At 49.2% G+C, this 18441-nt stretch overlaps 1 protein-coding gene across 4 annotated transcripts in view; it reads left to right on the top strand.

Annotated features, from left to right (window-relative positions):
* The window catches only part of MYOCD (myocardin), a 225828-nt gene that overhangs the window by 124104 nt on the left and 83283 nt on the right, over positions 1–18441 (top strand). The window lies entirely within an intron of this gene.

The raw sequence follows: 18441 nt of genomic DNA, 5'->3' as shown, positions 1-18441 counted from the left end.
AGATCTGTTGGTAGAAAGCTGATGGACAGAAAACCCCACAATTCAGCATGTGCAGAGCATGCTCAGGCTGAGGAGCTGTTTGCTGTTTCTTTCAGACAACTGCATAATATACGAAATGAAGCAAATTCCTTTTGTGCACGCTAAGGCTTTCAACATTAAGTCCTCAAAATATCATGCAATGTGAAAGTGCAGTTCCAAGGCACTATTTTCGCTTTGTGTCTTTCATTGTTTGCATTATTGTACAGAACCCAATTTTTCTCAATCACTATAAATCACAAATAATCCAAATGATGTCATCATGGCAATGTACTGGTGTCAGACTGGAGTAACACAGCAGAGAACCAGGCCCAGCATCTGCCCATAGTCAGACTTAGTCACACCACTGAGGGCACTTGTTTTTTACAGTCTCAGCTGTCAAAGCGTACCTAAGATCATATGATAACAATGAGAAAGACAACACGAACTTGTAAAGGGGCAAGACTGGTGATGTTCAAAGAAATCACATTTTCTCTGCAGCTTTCCCATCCTTGTTTTCTTTTGCATCCATTTCCCCCCATGTTTTTTACTATGAGAAGGCAGAGAAAGCAGTATCTCCTGTGCCCATAGGCAAAAGCTGACCAGCAGCCATGCAGATACTGACTGCACTGAGCCCTGCAGCGCTGCCAGCATCTGCCTTGCAGCCGACCCTGTGTCAGGCGGGTGTCCCACAGGACACGGCTCCATCCCCGGAACCCCTCTGCCCTGGATCTCTAACTGAGAAGAGCCCCCCCACAGTCTGGGCACCCCTCCAGCCCTTTGCTCTCCTGTTGCTGCTTTTCCCTTTCTTTTGCACATTGAGACAGCGCCGAGGCTCTGCTCTTCCTCCCGGTCCCCAGCTGGGAACAGCCGGCTCCCTTCATCTCACATCATCACGGGAGCTGGCAAGCCCACCAAGTGTCACACGTGTCCTGTGGCACCTGGGCTTGCCTTTGATGTCGGCTTCCCTGGTGTGACAGCTCCCGCAGGGCTCGTGGAGCAGCCTGAGGAGCGCCCAGACTGCGATTGAGGAGGGGGGGATCATCTGCGGGACACAACAGTCACCTCCCTTTGACCGCAGGACACTGCAGAGCCCTGAAGCAGGATCGTCCCTGCCCAGGTCCCTTCCTGTCCCATTCCGTGCCATTTTTTGGGTGGTCACAGCAGGGACCTTCTACCCCATCAAGTCACCGCAGGGTGGAAAGTCAGTAGCTGGGATTGCCATGGGGAAAACCCAGGATGCCAGTGTCTCATATCCCCATGAAGGGGGTCCTACCCATCCCCATGAAGAGCACCTCTACTGCTGTATTCACCACTCCCACCCTCATCCCACAGATACATGGGGATGTATCCACCATAAAATCATAGGAGCATAGAATGAGTTAAGCTGGAAAGGAATTTAAAGCTCATCCAGTTCCAACCCCTGTCATGGGCAGGGACACCTTTCACTAGAGCAGGTTGCTCCAAGCCCTGTCCAGCCTGGCCTTGAACACTGCCAGAGCACAGCTCCTCAGAGACGACTTGCTCCTGCCCAAGTCTGAACTTTCAAACTGCAGTCTTTATCTGACTTAACTTTGATTTAATAAAAACAGTCTAGCTTGAATATTTTTAGATAGGAAAAGAGCCTTTTAACTCTAGTATTATTCAAAAAATGGCTGAGGGGATTTTGTTTAAATTTGTAAAAATAAATCACCTTTGAGCAAGCAGAAAGCTCTTTCAGCAGGACCTACAAAAACCTGGGACTGGATGCATAGATCCAGGAGAACAGAGACTGGTACCTCTGCGACAAGCAGGAATCCTGATTTCTGCCTGGCCAGTTGCAGCCCCAGCCCCTGGCCCTTTCCTGCCCCTGCACTGTCAGGCTGCCCTTCCAACACGACTGTGCCCAGCCCCTCATCCCATGCTGCAGATATGCTCATCTGCTCAACTGACATCTCTTCCTCCTGAGTTCTGGTCCACACTGTGAACCACTGGTCTCAGAACTGAGAACCACTGTGCTCTCAGTGCAGACTGTGAACTGTGAACTGTGGTCTCGGAAAGGCGTAAGGCAAGCATGGCTGTGAGTCTTCTTAGAGTCACCACTGATGCTGGCTTTAGAGCTGAGATCTGCTTGAGCCCACCCCACCACCACCACCACCTCCCAAGGGTGCTGCAGCCTTCATCCCAGGAATGAGGGACAGTGTCTGCACTGCACAGTGACCCAGAGTCCCATTGTGCAGCTGCCAAAGCTCATCATGCCCAGATCCAGAGATCATCTTACATGTATCCTTCACACCCTAAGCCTCAGTTAGCCACAGGCTCAGGGCTCTCTGACCCCCTGTCTGGGGCTACAAAAGGGTTTCCAGGGCAACCCCTCTACATAGGGCACAATCACTGGGCAGAGGAAAACAAATATAATCTTTTTAACACCTCATGTCTGAGTAATAAACTGAGTTGCCTGCTGGTTCCTGGCAGTGCCTTAAGCATTGTTAGGATACATAAACTGCTTTTCCCTTCCATCTGAAACCCTCCCAGATGTTGACACCAGGCCCAGTAGTTGTGCTCTGAGCACCAATGCTCCTAAGATCATTTTCTTCAGCTGGTAACTGCTTCCATCCTATTGTATCCCACCCCACTCCATCCCATCCCATCCCATCCCATCCCATCCCATCCCACTCCAGCCTGTCCAGTCCATGCTGCACACCTGCACTTCATCTGTGGCAGCTGTGCCTGGGAACATCTGTACAGCATTTTCCTTGTCTTCTGTGGTTTGCATCAATTCTGCTCATTCCCTTCATGACCAAAAACGATGATTTCTCTGCACACCTTCCCAGCAGCAGGGAAGGCACTGAGGATGCAGGCTCTGCGCATGGACTTTGGCCATCGATCTCTTGCAGGGCCTGTTTGGCCAGATGGATTTCAGAAAGAACTTTCTGGTAACACTTGCAATCATGAGAAAAGGAGGCAGAGGACAGGCAGGAGCTACTTACCATAGAGCAGCTCCTCTGAAACTGTCTCACACGTGCGCTCAATGTGTGAGGGGTTAGGCATCCTCTGGTACAGTACAGACATGGCAAAGTCCCCGGCTAAGAGCTACTGTCCCTTGTTCCCTGCACTAGGACACTGAGAGTGAGATGTATTTCACTGACAGAGTTATCAAAGTGTGAGACATCCTGTCTGATCTCAGGAGGTTTCTCTGCCTCAGAAACCCTGTTCAGGGTGGGCTCAGTTCCCTCTGGAGGGTCCCATTTCTCTCCAGTGACTATCAGAGTTTTGATGACCAGCTCTGACCAAGACAGCTTTTAGAGAAGAGATTCATTTTAGCCATGTCCCCATATAGGCATCTCCAGGTTTGGGTGGCCAAGCTGCCGCTGTGGGTGATGGATCCATTCCTCAGGCGTGTGGCCAGAGGCCACTGGCAGGCTCCTGAAGTTACGGAGAGCTGATGAGTTCCCCTTGTGCCTGCTTCGGTTCAGCAGCACGTTTGGTAGCTGCTCCTAATGCTTCCACACAGGTTTCCCACTGCTCATCCTGGAAAATAATGTCATGAAACTCTTCTGTTTATTTGTGTAGTGAAATAGACCTGAGCACAGCTCCTTCAGCCCCCTGCAACAAAGGGGAGGATTTGCAAGTGCCCATCTGGTTTGTGTTTAATGTAATGTGCAGAAAGGTTGCACATTTCCAGGACCCTTGTTCATAAGTAGTAGGTTGTACAACAGTTTATTACACAAATGGAGCTTTATATTGCTGGGCTTTGTTGAGCTGCCAGTTGGGATAAAAAAAAACCCTAACGTGCTTCATAGGTCTATCAAGGAAAATTAGACAGCATTAAATTCTGCTCAAACTATCAGCCCTTGGCAAGCGGGTAATCAAATCCAGAAAGGCTGGTGGGAGGTCAAGGCTTTCTTGCTCTTGGTGTATCTGAATCAATAACTACTATGAAAGGCATGTAAGTAAAACAAACCAAAAAGAGAGGTGTCTTGACCTAGAAGTCATCACGATATCATGGTAGTCCAAAAGAGACAAGATACGTACAGTTTTGGGGGAGAAACCCTCACATAGTCTCCGCTCAGTTCTTGTGGGGAGCATGTGTTTCAGTTTAAATATATATTGAAATGGTTATTGAATTACTATCTAGTCCCAGGCAAAATCTAGCCCTTGTTCCACATAGCCAGGTAAGAGGTGTATCTGCAGGAAGATTTTCCAAATTACCTTTGGATCCAAATCAAATAAATCCTGCAAATGTTGTATTGAACCCAGGTGACATCTAATCCGCAATGAAATATCAGCCTGCAGCCTTGAACTGCACAGCCCAGCTTTAATGCCACTTAAATCAGAATGTAAGAACTAAAAGAATTCCAGGAATCCAATGATATAAGCTGTATTTTTAGCGCTGTGAGTGACTTGTGAGAGTGAAACATTGCAGTGACTAAAGATAGCAACAAGCAAGGTTTTCCATGATTTATCGCAAGAATGCTCACAGTGAGTTAAAGCCATCGAATGTTGGGATAGCAGCACCTACATGTTGGCATGTGTTCAAGACAAGTCATTCATAACATATTTGTCGCAGAGCAAAGTTTCCATAACAGAGCTCTCAGTTGTTTCTCACTTACACAAGCACCACACACATCACTTTTCTATTAAGGCACTGAGAGGTTCATTTGTTTCCTTAGGGTCTATTCTGTTCTCTTAGACAGCTTGGAGGAACCCGCTTGCCTGCATGTTTCAAACCTCTCCCAAACTCTCAGAGGTCAAAGTGGTGGTGGGAGAGGATCATGACCCTGCATTGGACCCAGACAGTCATGGTCCCACTCCGTTCCTTGCTGGCCATCTGGGGTTTAGCTGGTTCTTTAGTAGGAGCTCACTGAGTGATCCATCATTCCTCCTTGGGGGTCTGTGTTGATTTGTGCATGAAGAGGTTGGGTAGGACCTTTCTTTCCTGAGCAAAATGTCTACAGGGGTTATTTTAAGGATAAAGCCATGGCAAACATTTCCTGACACCTCTTGATCAGCATTGCTCTTGGCTCCTGGCCCTTGCTAGCTGCAGTTAACTGGATAAAGGAACTGGCAGAACTGTTTTCTCCCGGTTTCTAACACTGGGATGCACTCAGACAGAAAAGTCCCACTCCTGTGAGAACTCATCCACAGGCAGCTTAGCCCGTGCCTCCTTCAGCCACCTGCCCGACAGCCTGAGAGTCACCTCCAGTCTTGTTTTCCCATGTGTCAAGTCCCAGGCTCATCTTACAGCACAGGAGCTCACTGCACGTGTGGGGCCACGCTCCCAAGGCAGGGCCCCCTTCTGTGCTGGATGGGGACATCATGTGCAGGGTGTGGATGGTGTCTGGGACACTAGAGTCGGTTCCCTGCTCCCCTGCCCCTTGACTAGCCCTGCCCTCAGTCTCATGGTGTCCCTGCCCAGCTGTTTGGTCGCTACCCAAAACCAAGGCTATGCCCAACTATGTGTCGTCACCTTCACCCCCTTCTCACAGTGTGGGTATGTGTTTCATTTCTTTTCCTGCTATCTGTTGAGATGATTCTAAGGTTAATTTCAATATCATTATGACTCAAAGCTGCCGCGTTGTTTCATCTTCCAAAAATGAAGCTGAAATGGGGATAGCCTTTGTTACAATGATTCGTGTTCCATCTCTGTGTGCTTTGAACCATGTCCTGTGATACTTCCACAAGTGACCCTGTCCTGCTGCTTGTTGCAGCCTGAGCATGGCAAAGCACAGTTGTGCCGAGGTACTGTTGTCTTCACTGAGCCTGTTCTTGGTTGAGTGCTCCATGGGTCAGAACCATTGCTCAGACCCAGCAGGACTGAGCCCCCAGGAGGCTGGGTCTCCTCACTCCACCATCAGTCCAGCCTTAGCACTCAGTGCCCATTGCCTGTTCTTCCCTTGTCACCTTGCCTGTGGATAAATAAACCAAGGGTGCCAGTGATTATAAGCTTCCCTCTCCCCGCTGCACTGGGGAAGGAGTGCTGATGTCTCCATGCACAGCTTGACTTCAAGTTTCATCTCAGTTACATTTATGGTCATTTCTGTGGTGCTTTCCTGATTTGCACATTCATGAGGCTGTTGCTTGAAGCACCTGCAGTCAGGTTGCACTTAGCATCCCTTTGTTGTAGCTCATTTTGAGAGCTGCCTGGTCAAGGGTAAAGTTCAATCCAGGACATATTACTTAATTCTTGAAGTTGCTAAGCCACTGTCCATCATATTTGAAAGATCATGGCAGTCAGGTGAAGTTCCCAGTGACGGGAAAAAGGGAAATATAACCCCCATTTTCCAGAAGGGGAAAATGGATGACCCGGGGAACTACAGAGCAGTCAGTCTCACCTCTGTGCCTGGCAACATCTTGGAGCAGATTCTCCTGGATGGCATGCTAAAGCACATGAAAATCAACAAGGTGCTTGGTGACAGCCAGCATGGCTTCACTAAGGGGAAATCCTGCCTGACCAATTTGGTGGCCTTCTATGATGGGGCTACAAAACTGATGGACAGGGGTAGAGCAGTTGAGGTCATCTACCTGGACTTGTGCAAAGCGTTCAACACTGTCCCACATGGCATCCTTGTCTCTAAATTGGAGAGACATCAATTTGATGGATGGACCACTCGGTGGATAAAGAACTGGCTGGATGGCCGCACACAAAGAGCTGTGGTCAATGGCTCAATGTCCGGCTGGAGACCAGTAACGAGTGGGGTCCCTCAGGGATCGGTGTTGGGACCGGTCTTGTTCAACATCTTTGGCGCTGACATGGACAGTGGGATTGAGTGTGCCCTCATCAAGTTTGCTGATGACACTGAGCTGTGTGGTTCGGTTGATACCCTGGAGGGAAGGAATGCCATCCAGAGGGACCTCGACACGCTTGTGAGGTGGGCTGATGCCAACCTCATGAAGTTTAACCATGCCAAGTGCAAGGTCCTACACCTGGGTGGGAGCAATCCCAGGCACAGCTACAGGTTGGGCAGAGAAGAGATTCAGAGCAGCCCTGCAGAGAAGGACTTGGGGGTGTTGGTGGATGAGAAAATGAACATGAGCCGGCTGCAGTGTGCGCTCACAGCCCAGAAAGCAACCGTATCCTGGGCTGCATCAAAAGGAGCGTGACCAGCAGGTCGAAGGAGGTGATCCTGCCCCTCTACTCTGCTCTTGTGAGACCTCACCTGGAGCATTGTGTGCAGTTCTGGTGCCCTCAACATAAAAAGGACATGGAACTGTTGGAGCAAGTCCAGAGGAGGCCACGAGGATGATCAGGGGCTGGAGCACCTCCTGTATGAAGATAGGGTGAGGAAGTTGGGGCTGTTCAGCCTGGAGAAGAGAAGTTTGCGTGGAGACCTCATAGCAGCCTTCCAGTATCTGAAGGGGACCTATAGGGATGCTGGAGAGGGACTCTTCATTAGGGACTGTAGTGACAGGACAAGGGGTAACGGGTTAAAACTGAAACAGGGGAAGTTTAGATTGGATATAAGGAAGAAGTTCTTTACTGTGAGGGTGGTGAGGCACTGGAATGGGTTGCCCAGGGAAGTTGTGAATGCTCCATCCCTTGCAGTGTTCAAGGTCAGGTTGGACAGAGCCTTGGGTGCCATGGTTTAGTGTGAGGTGTCCCTGCCCATGGCAGGGGGGTTGGAACTTGATGATCTTAAGGTCATTTCCAACCCATTCTATGATTCTATGGTCAAGCCTGATAAACGGTGTGTGGATGACATCTGAACATGGGAAACTTGATTTTGAAACTGTGATGTAGCGTATAAAACCTGATAACCCTGAAATCCTAAGAAGAAAAAACATCCTTTTGCAAGAATAACTTTGTGTTTGCTCCATGCATGCTTAACCTGAAGGACTCAGTATATTGAGCTCACCGACACCAAAAACTCAGGAGGATTCTGGAAAGGCTTAGGTATTTCTGGACGTAATGAGATTATCCACAACATAATAAGCATGCATGTACCCAAGTGAAGAATCTATCAGGAAATAGCAGGGAAAGGCACCTATTGCAGTAAGTCCCTAGGTAAGCTGGCCTAACAGAAAAATTGACTCAGAAATGACGCTTAATTAGTTCTTCAGGGTGATTTGTCTATTAGACCAGCTATGGACTTACTGCAATCTTCAGCACTTTAAATCTTTCAGCTGAGATGCGCTGGTTCCTTCCAAAAGGAACAACATACAAGCAAATTACACATGTATGCAGACAGTTTCTCTGGCCCTTACTTCGTAGTCGGTTACCTCAGTGCTCTCAGGTGATGAGTAGCAAGCCCAAAGGAGTCACGGGAGGCTGTCACAGGAGACAAAGTGCTAACAGTCGAACAAAAGCAGCCTTGCTCCACACCAGCAAGTTTTAACTGATGCCTTAGTGCTGACACTGACAGCCTTTAAACCTGTGCTTTGGTAGTATTGGTAAGTTTTTAGTAAGAGATCACCAAGCTGTAAAGATCAGGAGCAGTGAAGGGATGATCATAAATGTTCAAAAGTGGCACCTTCAGTCCTTGAACAGAGTGAATACATGAACATAGCGGAACAAAAGATGTTTCCAGTTAATGCACCATCTGTCTTAGATCTGCTCATTCACAAAGAGGAAACATTTTCACTCTGAATGACTTTCTGAATTAAGAGACAAACAAGGAAAGCAAGTACGTAAGCTGTATCAGCACGCGGACGTGCGCGTGTGAACCCGCGGGCACTCTGCTTGGAGCTCTCTGCCCCCTGCACAGGAGGAGCAGCTCAGAAACCACAGGGCCCCACAGAACCCTCGTGACGGTCTCTGTCAGGCAGCAAAAGCTCTCTATTGGACTGACTTTGGGGAAATTGCCATCCATTAGGGGCAGCCCCGGCTGAAACACCTGGGATGCAGCCCCTGCTGTGGGAAGGGAGGGTGGGCTCAGAACAGGGGCTCCTGATGTGCACCAGGATTGGGTCTTGGGTGCTCCTTAAGAAGCCATGTCCACCCTCTCTTGTTAGCCAGTATGTGGGGTGAACTGGAGCTGACCTCCCTCCTGTAGAGGGGATTGACCAGGGCTTTATGTGTGCACTTCCACTGCAGTGTTCCACTCGCTTGCAAAGCCCAAAGGAGAGGTCTGAGCAGCCAAGTTGAGGATGCTGACTGCTCTGGGCCTTGGGGAAAGACTTTCCATGCCACTGCTTGGGAGCCACAGACCTCATGGATTGCTGGGGACCACAGGAATGGTTTTTGTGCCAGAAGCAGGGCCTGCTCCCGTGGCTGAACAGCAAGCAGGAAGATCTCTGTAGGAGACCTGCTCAGAGCTGGCAGCGTGGGGCTGGGGCTAGTTCATCCCTTCCTTTGACATTCCTGTCACAACATCCCTGTCTGCGCTCCCCTGTGTGCCCAGTCGCTCTGGTTTTGTGACAAGCAGAATCTCCCATGGGGACAGACAGGCTGTGATCGTAGCCATTGCACTCCGTCCCCATGTTTGTTGTAGATCCTGCTTTCTCAGGGCTGTTTCTGGGCAGGCTCGAATGGGTGGCACTTCCAGGAATCCATCTCCAGATCCAGCGCTGCATCATCTTCTGGTAACATCTGGCACGGCACACTCGCGCAGATGTTTAGTGCTGTGGCTGTTTCCCAGTAGTTCGGTGGGGTGGTGTTTGGAGAACAGCTCCATGGATGGGAAAAGCTGCTTTGTACTGGGCTTGTGCAAACCAGCTCATATATTTTAAAATGAGAAAAGAGGAAATTCACAGCTGGGTCTTTGTTATATGTGCATTTAGGGCCAAATCAGGCCTGTTTCTGGCTTGGATGCCGCAGGGAGAGGGCTGTTCCTTCTGAGGCTGCTGAGCAGCAGCAAAATCTCTCCACAGCTACTGCTTCCACCCTGAGTCTGTGCACCCGTTGTTTCTCCTGCACTGCATCTCCCAGAAGATACAGGAAATCTCTGCTGCTTCATCCCTGTTCTTTCATCCCCCTCAACCCTGCTGCTCAGGGGCAGGCTGTGCTGAAAACTGTGAAGTGGGAACAAAGGATCAATGTGGGTTCGGCTTCTCTGGGCTTTTCTGGACCCACAGGTCTGGGGTAGGACCTCTACTTTCACCCCTATGTTGCTGAGGGTTATGCTTTATAAACCCTCCTTCTCAACGCAGCCTCCCACAAAGTCTTGCTGAGCTGTCCCACAGGAGGGGCACGTTTTGAGGGTTGGGATCTGGGAAACCTCTTGGATCTATGATGGATTTCCTCATGCCCAGTTGTGTTGTGTTGCTGGTACTTTGTTTCCCTGGATGATGTTTTTGATTTTCTCAGTAAGGGATGTAAAGCACTGCAGGGAGTTCTCTTTGTAGGCTTGGTAACCAGAGCACTGTCACAGGTGAAGGATCACAAATCAGATGAAGAACCTGGAGACTCTGCACATAAATCAGCACCAGCACCTGAGCAGCAGTTTAACACTGCCCTGTTTCCACAATGTCAGCCCTTGCAAAGCTGCAGAGAGGGATGAGTTTTATGATCATGGACCCGTAGCACTCTGGCTTTTCCATCCCCTAGCCTAGGGCTCATGAACTTCTCTCCAGGCTGGGCAGGCAGCAGCTGGTTTTCTTGCCCCAGTGGTGTTCTGCACTTGTTTTGGCTGGATGAAGGATCACGAGCTTCCCTTGCAATGGAGGGCAGCCTGTCCAGGCTGTTACCCCCAGGGAGGTGCTCATCTCTGTGTCCCTCTCAGCCATCAGCTGGCTGGAGAGCTGCTGGGCTTTCCAGGTGGGAGCACATGTGGAAAGCTGTACTACAGGGACAGGGAAGGAAGAGGGTAGGAAAACACACTGAGACCAAAGCTGCTTTCCCCAGATGGCTTCCTGAACACTGATGGACAGGGCAGGGCACAGGAGCCTGGCTGAGCCTTTCCCAGCAGATGATTCCTCTCTCATGTTAAAACTAGTCCAGAAATGAACCTTGTGGCTATCTACCGTGATGACCATGGCTGCAATCCCACACCAACCAATGTGAACACAAAGCCAGCCTCTCCCATCATCACTGTGTTCACTGTCCCCATCTTCCTGATGCTGCAAGGCTGATTATGGTGCTTCCAAGCAGTTGTCAAACCTTCTGGATATCAGCAGCACCTATAGAGCTGCAGAGTCTGGAGTTGTAATTGCAGATGGATTTTAGGAGCATGGCCATGCACTGGTGTTAGCAGTGGATGTTAAACACTAATCAGGTTGGGGTAATGAACTTTGATTTGTTCCTTTTATGGGTGCTTACCCCAAAACCACAGTCCTACAGTGCTCATCCCAGATGTGAAGCACTCCTCTGGCTAGCCAGCAGCATGCAGGACAATAGACATTGTCCTCAGTGGTACGCAGTTTAGCCAAGGATGCCTGAACTGGTCAGGGTGCAAAAGGCTGCTCAGAAACGTGGAAGCAAACACTGATCAGCACTGCTCGCACTGATGCAGAGCTTCCAGCTCCACAGGGAAGCTAAAGAGGAGAAGAAAGAGGAGGACTGGGACATACAGGCATCAGGAGGGTGGCCAAAGTTTTAACATGCCTGTAACACCAAGCACAGAGCCTCTGTATGAGGGGACAAGGAGCAAGATGTCCTGGGGGACCACAGGAAGCCTGGAATGGGCTCTGGGCTGCTCCCATCTGGAGCAGCACTGCCCGGGCAGCAGGAGCACTGGGCTGCCAGCACTGCTGTCACCCGCAGCTAGGAGCAGCCATGGTTTGCTGAGTAGTGACAGGCATGGAGACCAGGGTGGCTGTGGATTTGTTACAGCATTGTTGTCCAAATCAGGAGAGGCTAATGTGAAGCCAGCAGGAGAAGCACTGCATGTTCTGTCCTCAGGACTGCATTTGCAAACACCAGAGCAGTGCTAGGAAGGAACATGGTTACTAGCAAGGATGTTAGTAAAACAAGAGGAATCGTAACATGAATGTAAACACAACAGATCCTTTCCTGATGGATGCATGTAGTCCATAAACATCATTGTCACACTGGAGGACTTGCCAGAGATTCCTAAAGGTGATTTCAAGCACGCTGCAGTCTTGTCCTGTGGTTCTTGGGGTTCCAAAGTTATGACCATCTGTTTGTAATTGAGGCCCATTTGGAAGCAGAGAGTGCTGCCAGGAGATTCCTTTTGGACTAAGAGTGCCTTCAGTCCTGCTGAGTAGTTCCCGCAGGCAGGTACAGGTACAGCCCAGAAGGGCTCTGCCTCATCCCAAGATGTGGTGGTCCAGCTCAGCTAAAATGCCTATGATGGGTACGATGCCAGGCCAGCACAAGGGGTGTGAACGGGATGGCTGGAGGTTTCTCAGATTCAAGGCCCAGCCCTGCAGATATCTTCCACCTGCTGTACTGGTGGTCATTGCTCAAAGTAAGAATTTCCAGGAGCGAGCATTAAGTTGCATTCCAAGGTTTGCAAGTGCAGCCAGGCTACCTGAAGCTTTGGCAGAATATTTTAATTCTTCCTTTGCAATATGTTGGATATAAAGACTGTGGCCATGACTTGAGAGAGCTGTCACAGGTCACCTCAGATTCCTACAAACCCTGACATGTGTCGTGTAGGGATAGTGGTTGGGCATCACTTTGAAAGTGCTCTGTCATCCTGGTGAGCTCTGCACTAAGGAAGGGATGAAAACATAGACTCTTTGCAGAGGGAAAGGGATCAAAAAGGAGCAGCAATCTTGAGAAGTTGGGAGTTTTTTCCAGTCCTTGAATGTTTCTGTTGAAACCACGGTGATGACATGGAATCTGTCGGTCCGCATTGTGTGGTTTGGACTTCCGTCATCCAAAAAATGCCCCTGGTAGCTCTAAACCATTGCACTGCTCTCCTCAACTCTGTGCAGCCTCAGATTCCCAATGGGAATGATCAGCAGCAGCTTTTCTGTACACCCAAAAGTCCCCTGAAGGAGGCTGTCTTCATTAGCACTGAACCAAGGGTTTGAACCCTGGCTTTAAATGTCAATCTGCTTTAAAAGCCTCAGGCAGCCCCTGACGTGTGTGTTGTGATCCTGTTCACTCAGCTCTGCTGAAAATGAGCCTGAAAGTTGATAAGAGCCCCTCATTAGGCCTGAAATAGCCCTTTGCAATGTGGGACTGTCTGGAACAGGTATCATGTGAAGAGGAATAGTGACAGCACAGCAGAAAGGAGACCGAGAGCATGCCTGCAGTCTGGTGCGGCCACAGGCTGCTCTGAGGTGTTGCTCTATGTCACCTAGGATAGTGACATTCTGGTGTTCCCTCTTCCTGAGATGCAATGCCAAGGAGATAGATAGATAGATAGATAGATAGATAGATAGATAGATAGATAGATAGATAAATAGATAGGGGGGGAGAGATGTTGGAGCTGCAGAAAAAGGACAGAAGTTTTTGTTGTTACCTGTGGATGAAATGCAGTGATCCTGATGCAAAAGAACCCCAGCAGTGATTCATTCCACTGCCTTCAAAGAGGGAGGAGAGATTACCCTCTATTTCCAGCCTCCCTTGGTACGGTGTGTAGGAAATGCTGTCGACACTGTGGCAACTGGGGTTTCACTCTGTCAGGGTTTTGCTTTGTGCTAATGAAAGACTCTTTGGTCACTTGTTGGGGATGGAAAACATGCCTGTGCATGCAAGCTCACTTTAAAGTCAGTCAAAACTGTCTGAAAGTGTATTTCTCTGCTATAGAACATAAAAGTATTATCCTTCTGGCATGCCTCCATGAAAATATTAAAAATAACTTACTGAGTTACTCTGTGAAACTCACTAATATAATAAGACTTTTGCGTCTTATTTCATTAATGAAGGAGCTCTAATGCTGGGCTTTAACGTGATACTGCTGTAAATCAATAAAGAATAGTTTGGGGTAAATGCAATCCTATTATTCAAGGATATTTTTGTAGGGTGAAGTTAGAAAGAAACATTTATTGCCATGACTTTTGTCAAGCTCAGTAAGCTGTTTGCAGCTGTAGTGCTAGCTAAGTGAAAGCATGCCTCTGCCCATGGGCTGGCATTTGCTTTGCCAGTTTGTTTTACTGCTGTTTGTCCAGCACGGGGGAGAATCTGTTTGGCAAAGAAAAGCTTGGAGCTAAAAGCAGTCCTGACCCCTCGCAGCAGAAACCTGTGGCGCTCTTAGGGAAGAGTCAGAGCAGGACAGGGCTCCCGGCTTTTCCTGAACAGCAGCCAGAAAGCAGCAAGCCTGGGATGTGGCCTGACTCTAAGGCTCAGGATTTCTGTCCTGTTTCCAGCCTCCAATTGTTTGTTAATACCCCCCTGGGTCTGTGGCCATCCCAGATGAATGCACTGAGAATTCAGCTGAAGACCACAGAAATGGTCCTGGCTGGGTCAGCGCAGGGGTTGCTCCAGGTCTCCCTCCTGTCTACAGCACTGGTACCCAAAACGAACCGTGGAGTACCAGGGCAGGCGTGCAGTAGCAGTTCTGCCACCCAACAACCAGGGATGCAGGGCTTTCCTTAACAGGGAGAAAGACTTGAGATTTAATGGCCTATTTCTTGTCTGCTTGCCTTCTGAACCCATGTAAAAGAGGTGATTTGCTGCTTCCGCTGCAGCCTGCTGAGGGGCATAAATCACAGCTCTGTGCAACACCCAGGGAAGCAGGCAGCATTCCTCCTGCTGCTGCTGCTTCCCAGCGTGCAGAGACAGGGAGAGCTCCCTGGTTCTGCTGTGTGCAAAGCTCCTGGGATGGTCTGTGCTTGGAGGCTGGACATAGCGTTCTGACACCACTGGAGTCCTCTCTTTGTTGCCCCTGCCATGGTTTCACAGTTGCCTGCCTTTAAGCAGGGTGAGGAATGGCTGATGCAGCAGAAGCACAGATGAGCTGAGGGAGAAGAGCCCTCTTAGACCAGAAAGAGTATTCAGCTGTTAAAGCTGAGAGCATCTGGGAGCAAATGATATAAACCACCACAGTGTTGTCGTGAGCCTTGAGCTAAGCATTGCATCCCACCTCTAAATCCATACGACCATGCTAGGTACGTCTGGAGGAAATCTTTCCTGCCCAAAGCCAAGATCAGCTTTCCCTCGGTCATTCCTGACAGAAGTTGTTCTTCAAAACCTTCTTTGATGGAGATTCCAACACTTGCCAAGACCACCTTCACTCTAGCTCCTTGCTGAAGTACAAGCCCATAACTCCTAGTACTACACAATATAGATATGGAGAATAAAACACTCTGTTTCTTTCCATGGTAATCTTCTCTACATTTAAAAACCTATCAGGGTCCCCCTCAGCTCAATCATTCTTCTCCAGGTCTTTGTGCCTTGTGCAGGTGAAACGCATGCGGTTTGCAGTCTGCCCTATACCAGCCTAGTGCCCATCCTCTCACACTCGTGTAGCATCGCGTGGTCTGGCGTGGCTCATGATCCAGGTCTGTTTCCACACAAGAGCTGAGGAACCTTTTGCTCCATACATTGTGTATGTGCAACAGGCCATTCCTGACTAATTCTCATTGGATTTGTTTCTGTAAATGTCCTCACAACTTAAGTACTTTTAAAAGTCATTTGGAGCTCTAATCCTGCTCTGCTGCATACGTGTGCCACCTTCCAGCTTCATCTCTTACCAAATAAAATCATCTTCGACTCCACTTTACAGAAGGACACAGAAGACAAGGGCACTCTGTGCCATTTATGACCCACTGAGAGCATCTTCCTGGGAGTGTTTTGCACCGTTGAGCCGTTTCACACAGACCATGTTTTCCCAGTGAGCTTTTGAGACTCTCATGTCAGACAGTGTCAACAGCCTTGTTAAATGGAAGATTGATGACATGTACTGCCTCTTCCTTATCCTCAAGTGTCACAGAAGAATTACATTTGACACATTCATATTGGCTGGGTTTATGTCCTTTCTCTGATTTGTTTCAGTATTTGTTTGTTGGCTCAATGAGATGTCCCAGTTCTTTTCTGGAAATGGGAGTTAAACTAGCTCATCCCTAACTGCCCTTCTCCAAAACCAGATATTCTGCCTACATGTGTTTGAAGTACCCGCAGGGATGGCAACTCAACCACTCCGCTGGGCAGCAATGCTTGCAACCTTTTTGGTGAAGAAATGTTTCCTGATATCCAACCTAAATCTCAGAAGCATTTCAGCCTTCCAGTGGCACTCCGGCTGCAGAGAGGGGCAGGGAAGGGGAACAGGGGTGCTGGTTTATGCACAGTGTCATGTTGGATGTTCTGCTTTAACACATCCTCAGCTAGGCTGCAGAGAAAGATTTGGGTCTTCTGGTCGTAAAACTCACAGATCAAACTAGACAGCCATGGGGGTGTCTAAAGGAAAGGGGCAAGACCATGAGCATGGTGATCTCATTATTGCCATGCTGTATGGGCCAGGACCCTGGGAAAGACCAACCAGCAAATCCTCCAGGATGCCAGCAGCAAGAGGGCTCCACCATGCAGAGTGAATTGGAGTAGCCTAAAAGCTGCATGCAATACAAAGCCTTATCAGAGATGGTCTCTGCCAATGCAAAACCCCAGGGTAAGGCTCTGTTTTTCATGTCAGTGTAACGCTGCAGAGGTGTTGTCCTGCAGCATATGGGGAAGGGCTGCTAAGACCAGGAGCTGGAGAAGTTTGTGACAGTCATTCTGGATAGCCTTTGCTCATGGATGGGCCATTCCCAGCTGATCTCGAGGTGGGGAATGAGCATGGTTGTGTCCGTGACTTGCTGCTGGTATGAATTCCTGGCATATGGAGCAAAGCAGGAGGCATAGAGGCAGGCTGCAGGTAGGGCTGAGGGGTGCAGCAGGGCTCCTGCTTCAGGAAAGCTCTGAGGTGTCGTAAGTGGCTTGCCCACAGCAGGAAGGCTGTGCCAGGATACTTGGATTAATGACATTTTGGGGAAAAAATCATCCATATTTTCTGAAAGAGACCAGGCAGTTTGCTCTGCTTTCCAAGGAGGAAAGGTGGTAGCAGCCCACAGTCCCCAAGCCTGTAGTGGCCCCATAGGACCCCCACATGGAGATCAACACCCCCCCCCCCCCCCCCCCAAGTCCATCTCATGCTAAGGTTTAAGGACTGTGAAGAGCTAGATCCTGTGGTTGGAGCAGCCCGGAGGATACAGCTGTCCTGCAAGCAGACACGCTGGAAGCCATGGGATACCCTGGCAGCCGACCAGTCACTTGTACATCCAAATAATGTCTGGGTTTCCTTGTAAATTAATGAAAACTGGTGCATTTCCATGAAACATTTTGATGTCTATGAATCAGCGTTTTCCAATAAAACTGTTTCATCAGAAAATTCCCAGCGAGATCCAGCCCTGATAAGGTCAGGAGCGTTGGATGCATTCCCGACAAGCCTCAGCCATGGGGCAGTGCTGGAGGGTGATCTCTGTGGGCGATGACGACTCTGCCTGACCTTTCCTGCAGTGTGACTGTGTGGCCTGGGCATCTGAGACGTTATTTATAGGCAGGAGCAGCAAGTGCTGTGGAGACAGTCTCCAGCAGCCCCTTTAGGCAGCGAGCTGCAGCAGGGAGCTGCTGGCAGGGAGCTTGTCCAGTGGAAAAGCCACTTTACAGAAACACGGATAGAAACAAACTCCCTTTCGGAGATAAATCATTCCTGATGGGGGCTTTGTTCTGTGCACGTGCTGCTCCCCGGCGTGGGGACGTGGGTAGCTGTGTGACATCGCTTATAGCAGTGGTTTCATCTCCTTCTCTCCATTCCTCTGCCCAGGCTGCTGCCAGAGGAGGAATTGTTATGGTACAGGGAGGCTCTGGTTTCACTGGTGTCTGCAGATCTGTGCATAGATGTTTTCATGCATCTCAAATGATAAGAACTGCTGGGGAAGGTTTGCTCTTTGTAAAGAAATGAGTTACTCTGGCTTCACCTGGGGCGTGAAATAGTGAAATCGAGTGACTCCCTCTCAGAGCCATCAGCACAGGGCCATCAGCACAGGTTTACTCTGGGTTGCCCAGAGCTTCTGAGCTCTCTAAAGGCCATTTTCTGTACTAGCCCAATGTGCAGGAGCTGCCACAAGCTGCGACACTCCATTGTCCCTCCAAGTTCTTCACACTTGCCAATGGATTTCTCCCCTTGTGTACAATGAAACAAAACACTGGAACCAGGGTGTAGTTTCTGCTCAATTTCCCTTCAGGCACGTGTGGACTAGTGGGACAACAGGCACATTTTATTCCAAGCTGACACCTTGGTTTGGCCTAAGGTATAACCCATGGGTACGCTGCTGCTGGGAGTGATGAGGTGGAAATAAACCCTCTCAAGCTAAGGAAGATGCACACTGCCAGAATGTATTACTTTATCTGAGCAAGCAAAGAGGCTGAAAATGTCCCTCTGAAGAGAAGGAATACCTTGAACTATGGCTGTCTGCATCCTTGCTAAAGTCATTACAGTGTCTACTAAGAGGACCCATAATATGCGACCATCAGAAGAGATGCCTGAAAAAGGATCCTGTCTGGTTCACAGCATGTGCAGGAGTTTCTTTTCCAGCAAGACTGATGTGTAGATGCTGTTGGATCTGATGCATTCTGATAAGCCATGGAATTGCAGGGCATCTATTTTATTACATTGTTAT

Source organism: Pezoporus flaviventris, unplaced genomic scaffold (genome assembly GCF_033815535.1).
Source record: "Pezoporus flaviventris isolate CSIRO_AGI_PZ_B2104156 unplaced genomic scaffold, CSIRO_AGI_Pfla_v1 ptg000034l, whole genome shotgun sequence".
In the NCBI taxonomy this organism is placed as follows: Eukaryota; Metazoa; Chordata; class Aves; order Psittaciformes; family Psittacidae; genus Pezoporus; species Pezoporus flaviventris.
The sequence above is the reverse complement of the archived record's forward strand: the minus strand, read 5'-3'. Positions and strand labels throughout refer to the sequence as shown.